Consider the following 8,270-nt stretch of genomic DNA (forward strand, 5'->3'; position numbering starts at 1 on the left):
GGGGGGGGGGTGAGTGTGCTGGCTATATGTATATTTACATATACATTATAAACGGAGTTTCGGAATTGGTAGGGCATTTTGGAATTCATGTTTCGTTTGCAATTGTTCAGTACTCGGTCCGGAATTAGTCACGTCAATTCTGTTGGAGGTTGTCATGTTCTATTACCTGCTTTGTAGTTGCCACGAATGCAATTTGATATATTTTTCATTTCTGGGCAGGTAAAAAGCTCATTCATTTCTATTAAGGGTGGCTCCAATAGTTATTGGAAAATGTATACCTTCATAAATTTCGCTCATTGTTCTACAGCTTCTTTCCAATGCTATTAATACCATGGATAAAGTATATGTTCTCCTTCGATATGAATAAAAATGAGCTGGAAAGAAGGAATCGATAAGTTTATTTGACGTGAGGCGTGTACGTAGCAGCGTTTCACTTCTGCTTAATGTGGAAGCATTAAAACCGTTAGAAAGTATTCCATTGCTTGGGTTCGAACAAACTGGTTGCTAAAGAGTGATGAGGTGGTCACATAAAAAATGTCAGGAGATGTGAAAAAGAAAAACAGCGCTATTGTGAGAACGGAGGCACGCGGAGGAGTTCAGGGTGAAACCTGCCGAAGGAAAAGCAACAGTTATTGACGTGGACTAGAGTTTCTGTATGTACATACGTATGTATGCATATATGCATGTATGTATATGTATGTATATATACATATATATAGCAGAGTAAGTACATGAATGCGAAACAACTTGGAAAAAATAGTACTCGAATACTAGAGTTAGAGTAGTATGCTTTTATTAAAAACCAGCTAAAATATAGAAAAAAAACTGTTACTCAGAGTTTCACGTTCCCGTTCGTCGGACGAGACCGTGACACTCTGAGTAACAGTTTTTGTGATCATTTTGCTGCTTATATTTATCTATAAATTTTATAACTCTTCATGTCTTTCAAAAGTACTACTGAACATAAGTACCCGTTAATAATATTTGCGTTACAACAAAGTGATTAGTATCATAAGATTTGCCAGTGCTTTTAACCACAAAGAATATCATTTTTACAAAATGTCTTATATTTTTGTTTTAAACCTCGTTTTCATATTTTAGTTAACTGTATTTGGGAAGGGGACCTTAACTGTCAACAATCTAAGTCAAGAATGAAATATTTAATTTACTCTGAAAAATACACAACACCGCACTTTCTCCTCACTGCTAAACAAATATTTTGAAATAGCAAGTGAGACAGTTTGTCTTTTGGAATCAATGTGCATGTTATGACATTTTCATCTTTTATTTCTCATTCTTTTCTTCTCAAAGCCTTCTTTCGATCCGTTTCGTAAATATTTGTTCTTTTCTCATCGAATTCATCGATGAATAACTTTTTTTAAGTGTTCCACTCGCTCGAATTAACATTCCACATTTATATATACAGTTACTCAAGAGATGACAGCCTCGAACAAAATTTAGCGATTATTTAAAGTGTGCGATCGATAATGTATATCTATATCACCATGGCGTTATCACGCCCCACCTCTCTCTCTCTCATACACTTTCCTTCTCTCCCAACGTTTCCTTCTCTCTAACTCTCTTCCCCTCTTTGTCTACACAGACACAAGCAGAGTTATACGTATTAAACTCTGTATAGATGCAGGTGTATCTGAGTTTGTTTGCGCATTATTCAGTAGCGATATTCAAAACCTCGTACACGTAAAGGTTCCATGCAGTTAGCTTTACTCATATGCACCACTATGGGTTCACGCACAGACACTTATGCACACAAACACGCTTACACACAGACATGGGTAAGACTTAACATAAAGAATGTATTGTGCTGAACACCTCTAGTCTAGTTTGTTTGCAGAACGCCCCACAGAAATATTTTAATATTAGTTTCCAATTTTTCGTCTCTCTTTACGTTCTGAGATCAAATTCTACCGAGGTCGACTTTGTCTTTCATCCTTTCAGGGTCGATAAATACAGTATCAGATGCGTACTCGGGTCGATCTAATCGACTGGCCTCCTCCCCAAAAGTGCGGGTCTAGTACCTAGTGTAGAAAAGAAAAGAGTACTAGTTTAAAATTCAGGCACAAGGCCAGTAATTTCGGAGTATGTGATAAGTCAATTACGTTGACCCTACGTTCAGCTGGTACTTATTATATCGACCCCGAAAGGATGAATGGTAAAATTGACATCGGAGAAACTTCAACACAAAGATAAACTAAACGACGTTAAGCTTTTAATACGGCGTGCTAACGGTTCCGCCAACTCGCCGCTTTGCAGATATTTTAATAGTTAATTTCTAACTAGCTCTAATTAGTAATCTCCACACTACTCACGAATAGTATGGGCCAAAGTTTTAGAATACTCTTTGGCCAGGTGATCATTAGGAAACGAGAGAGAGAGAGAGAGAGAGAGAGAGAGGGGGAGAGGCAGAGAGAGAGAGAGAGAGAGATAGAGAGAGAGAAAGAGAGAGAGAGAGAGAGATGACAGCTGGTTCTCAGCTTGGCATTTAGCGCCATACCTGCGTTGCCTTTCATTCCTCTGGATTTAATAAACCGAAAGAGCAGTCAACTACTCGAACATCTACTAATCCATTGTCACGTCTACTAATCCGCAATCACACTTACTAATCCACTTTCTGAAGGTAACTTCGCCTGGAAGCTTTATCTTTCATCCCCATATTGTCGATAAAATGTAATACACTCAACATTGCACCTATATCAAAAGCCATTCTTCTTCTTCTTCTTCTTCTTCTTCTTCTTCTTCTTCTTCTTCTTCTTCTTCTTCTTCTTCTTTTTCTTCTTCTTCTTCTTCTACTCCTCCTCCTTGTCTTTCTTCTTCTTCTTCTTCTTCTTCTTCTTCTTTTTCTTCTTCTTCTCCTTCTTCTTCTCCTCCTTCTTGTTTTTCTTCTTCTTCTTCTTCTTCTTCTTCTTCTTCTCCTGCTCCTCCTTCTTTTTCTTCTTCTCCTTTTTCTTCCTCCCCCCTCCCTCATATTCTCCTCCTATATATTTTACTCCTCTGTCTCCGTCCTGTTTATTTATACTCAATCGACCTTCCTCCATATTTTCCTTGTATTTGCCTCCATATTAGATCTGCATTGCTTTAACAAGTTACTTTACATCCATTCTGGTATTCATTCCAAGAAACATCATTATATTCTTTAACTTTTGCATCCACGAATGAGTGTCTTCTTAGTTTAACCAATGTAACAACTACATAATTATTCATATGATAAATAACATCTTTCAGCTCTATTTTAATAGCTTCACTAATTATATTTGAGATATGTCTCGTGAAATGGAAAAGTTCTATCATTTTTATTATACAATTGAAAATTCACTAAAAATTCTTCTTTAATATATTTTCCCATTCGTAAATTATAGTTACATTTCTTTTCATTCTTATGTTTAAGTATGTGTATGGTAAATAGCACGTAAATTAACCTTCATCTTTTTAATATATATTACATATTTCAATTATGGTTCATATATTTTAATAACGGTTTAGATGTTATTCAACAGATAATCATTACACATTTTATTATGCCCACATACAAGCACACACACAAACACGCACGCATATATATATGCACTCATATATATTTGTGAATGTATATATATGAATAAATGCACATGTGTGTGTTCTTTCCTTGTTTTATTCGTATAATTCAGATTTAAATTCATAACCTATTTCATGTGGGAATTCATAAATATTGTGTATAAAGTCCTTCATTCTATATTTCATGTATATTTCTCATAAAATCACTGTTTATAAAAAGATTTTTTTTTAAAAATAGATTACTAGGTTGGAACACAAATAACAGAAATGAACGAAATGCAATGCTACAATCAATCGCAAATTCGAATTATACCTAATGAAAGTTAGTCACACTTTTAACGACTACATTGAAGATCGCATGTAAGTAACAGTAATACATTATATACTATGTTAGAGACACTTTAACTTTGGTTCTGAAAATTTACAAGCAAGAGAGTCCAATAAAATAAGAAATATCGTCTCTTTATATTACAGCAATTTGCTCTGGAGAACACTTCATGACCAGATGGATTTGTTATTAATGATTTATGAGCAACCTGTTAATTGTGAAAATTCAGCTGCATAAAATTTCGATAAGTTTTCGGAAATAGGAAACTGAGATAGAGTTATGTGTAGAAGTAACCCAAAACTGCTAAACCAGCAAATGAAACCAATGTTTACAATAGAAATGATTAATATAACCAGTTGTAATAATTTGTTAACAACGGAGCTAATATTATCGAAAGAAACGAAACTAATCTAATTCAAATGGAATTGTGTTTTTGTGGTTGCATTTCTTATAAGCAAATTCTAATGTGTTAGTTCTTTCATTATTTAATTAGATTAAACACATAATAAATTATGATTATTATGATTAGCAGTATTCATATCATAAATGATTAGTAGTATTCATATCATAATTTAGCTAATTATCACAACTAATATATTGTATGAAAATGTGGTTACATGTTATAATGATTATTATGTGTTTGTTTTACGAAACAAACTTTTGCTATTCATACCTATTCATAACAACACTTTGGTAAGTTGAATAAAAGTAAGCAAACTCTATAAATACAAATACATATTGCTTCCAACGTTTGGCACAAAACCAGCAATTTCTAGGGAATTGTTCAAGTCGACTATATCGACCCCAGTACTCAACTGGTACATCGGCGGTAATTGAACTTAGAACTTAATGACAAAAAATTTTGGAAAAAATTTTTGTGGTGCGGTAAGGATTCTGCCAGATCGCCGCCATATAAGGACAAATAAATGTTAGCTTAAAATGTTGGCACAAGGCCAACGATTTCGGAGGAGAGAGTAAGTGTGTTACATGTTCCTTAGTAGTCAGCTGGTCCAATTTTATAGTTCCATATTTAGTGCTACCACAATATCCGTTCATATGTAATACAGAAAGAGTCAGTTTTACATTTAAATTTAGATTGTTTCTTCCGAACAACATATAAGACTGTTCGTTTCTGTGAATTAAAATGGAACTCAAATTACAGAGAAATTCATGAGAGAACAGATAACTGTTGGACGATTTAGTATGACCAATACTTCGATAGTTTATGTGAACTATATAAATTGAATTATATCAAACAATGGTTGATTGACGATATCTAGATTCTTTCACTATAGATAAAGGTAATGATTGGTAATTTTAATAAAAAATTTGTTTCGAATGAAAGTCGGTGTGTGTAGTTTTTAGAGTAACTCCGAAACTAGACAGTCAAAATATCTTGCTGATGTTGACTAACGTCTGTAGGTTTGTTTTACATAGATTTGAAAACTAAATAATGTTTCAAAATTGCAGTTCTGGGAAGGTAATATTTTAGAAAAGAATTTGATTATCTGGTGAAGACTTACTTTCAAGGACATGCGATATAGAAATTTCAGTTTCTAATTGCATATAATTGGAAGAATGTGATGAGCTGAGGCTGTTATTGTGCTAATAGGAAATATTATTTTACATAATTACTGCACAGTATATTTTAGGCATTTTAAAAAATATCAGTTAGGAATTGAATGATGGTAGTTTAGTTTAAATTTGCTAAATAAACGTAGTAACTTACGTGTTAACGATAAAGAACAATTCATGAGAATGAGGCAGTTAGTGGCTATCATCTTTTATCATTTAATATAACACGTAAGGTGTAATGTACCAAGTATCTAATCAGGGATATTTATGACTGGAAACACCAGTCTTTACATATTAAAACATTGTATAAATTCCTTGTGGTAGAAGCACTTACATAAATGAGAATCACTGTCACTGTGTATATGAAACTTACTTATATTCATTTAACAAAAGTAATTAATTATGAAAGCATGTATTAATTTTTGTCTCAGTTAGTTTATCAAATTAAAAAAGAAACATATTGTGTGATGATTTTCTCATTAATTCTTTCGATTAAATTTCCGATAACCAAAGTTTCTAAATTAAAAAAAACGAACAAACAAACAAACACAAGCAATGTGCGACGCAACTTATTTAAATTTAAATACTCTCTCGATGTATTTAAATTTCCCTTTGTTATAAATTAATATGTTTACGGGTATTTGTCATTCCTGACAAACTTTAATCAAATATGTCAATGTAAGTGTACAAGATAATTACTAAACTACTTTAAAAGCGTCAATGAAATAACTTAGTCCGGTATTTTTCATGTTAACCACAGTGACAGACATTGATAATTTTATGATAATTAAAGTTACGAACGTAAACAATCTTAGAATATTAAACAAAAAGCGCCAACGCATTTGCGTTTCTATCTCTTTTTCCCTCGTACAATTTTAGAAATTATTGAAGGTAGACATAAGCACAAGGCGTACAGCTTCAACCATACATATTTTCCCTGTAAACGAAAGATAAGTTTTCTGTTTTAACATTAGAAACTCTTCCTCAGAAACTGATTGCAATTTTACAGAAATGTATTGTGACATGTGGTTAAAAGATATCTAGCGAAATTGCCTAGTTTAAATATGATTTAACTATTTTCATAATACTTTCGATAAATAATAATATAAGATTTCTAAGAAAGCTTCAGGAAATCGGTGAATTGTAATCTGTTGATAACAGGAAGGCCAAGAGAGGAAATGTCTTACATTGAGTAAGCTGGGGTCGACAACAACTGATCTATTGTTACTTCACGAATGCCTTTAAAATAGGAAATCTTACAAAGAGGTATAAACATTTTTCTCGACAAAAAAAAAAAGGAATTAGGAAGCACTCAAAAATGAAGGCATCCAAATGTGATATTTATTTGTGTAAATATAAAATTTATCACATTTTTCTAAGAATATTCTGTACATAAAACATATGCAAATAAAAGTGCGATACTATTATATATGTTAAGAAAAGATTTCATATTGAAATGTATATAAATTTTAAATTAAATTACATTCTAGCTTTTTTAAAAATCTAAACAAAAGACAGGTGGCTTCGGTGAACGAAGAGTAATGTAGAGCAATCAGCAAAACAGGCAAAATATTTTCTTTCACGAGGTTGACAGTCAGTTAGGAAAATAGTTTATGAGTTTGTCATTGTTAGAATTTGAGGAAAATATTAGTAAGGCCTTCGGTTACAATTGTGTATTATAATACGTTGTGTAAGAACTAAACCCCATTTTCAATGTACAATAATTTTCTGATAGAGAAATCGTGACAAAATATAATGCCTGAAATGTGTCATGATTATTATGGTTCAATATATACCACCTTCTATATATCGTTATAGAAAAATTATATATATATATATATATATAATGAAAAATATTTCAATACAAATGTATTAATACAAATGTATCAATTTCCAGCAAAAAGTAGCCCTAAAGGGTATATATATATAAATTCACAAGAATATCGGTACCTTGTTGTACCATTCTTGTGAATATATATATATATATATATATATATATATATATATATATGCATATATGTATGCATGTATATATTTTGCTGCAGGATATATCTGACAACGTAATGCACACACACACACACACACACACACACACACACACACACACACACACATATACATATATATATATACACTTAAGCATATATGTATGTGAGATAATACATATGTATACGTATAGGTGTACATGTATGCATACAAAAATGCTTAAGCGGACATATATAAATATGCATACGTACGCTCACATCCACGGGACGGAGACCTACGCAGTTTTCTTGCCCACAATTTTAATGATATTATAAAAAGCTAACCAAATAGGATGTCGGGTCAAAATACAAATCAATGAGAACTAACTTTTTCATCATTTAGTCACCAGAAGGTTCCTCTTACATGTAATAATTATAAGTACAATCACACGCTATGTTCAGGGCATCATTCAATTGATAAGGTAACCCTAACATATAAGGTGTAACAAAATATGTGTCTATCTATCTATCTATCTATCTATCTATCTATCTATCTATCTATCTATCTTATTGATGCCACGTGTTGGCAGAAACGTTAGCACGGTGTGTAAAATGATTAGCAGTACATTTTACGTTCTGAGTTCAAACCCCGATGTTGACTTTTGCACTTCATCATCTAGGTTTGATAAAATAAGTACCAGTTAATCACTGGGGTCGATACAATCAACATACCTCCCCCTGCCGAACTTTTTGGGGCTTTCAAACTTTATATCTGTGTATCAGGAATTTACAAATATATGCATGTACATACACATATGTGTATATATATATATATATATATATATATATAT

The 8,270-nt window shown here is 32.4% G+C and overlaps 1 long non-coding RNA gene across 1 annotated transcript in view; it reads left to right on the forward strand.

The window, feature by feature from the left end:
- The window catches only part of LOC128249172 (uncharacterized), a 60,930-nt gene that overhangs the window by 48,251 nt on the left and 4,409 nt on the right, over positions 1-8,270 (forward strand). Inside the window, exon 3 of the long non-coding RNA XR_008265268.1 lies at positions 3,791-3,912. This is a non-coding gene — a long non-coding RNA (uncharacterized LOC128249172). The remainder of the gene's footprint in view (positions 1-3,790; positions 3,913-8,270) is intronic.

Source organism: Octopus bimaculoides, chromosome 12 (genome assembly GCF_001194135.2).
Source record: "Octopus bimaculoides isolate UCB-OBI-ISO-001 chromosome 12, ASM119413v2, whole genome shotgun sequence".
NCBI classification, from domain to species: Eukaryota; Metazoa; Mollusca; class Cephalopoda; order Octopoda; family Octopodidae; genus Octopus; species Octopus bimaculoides.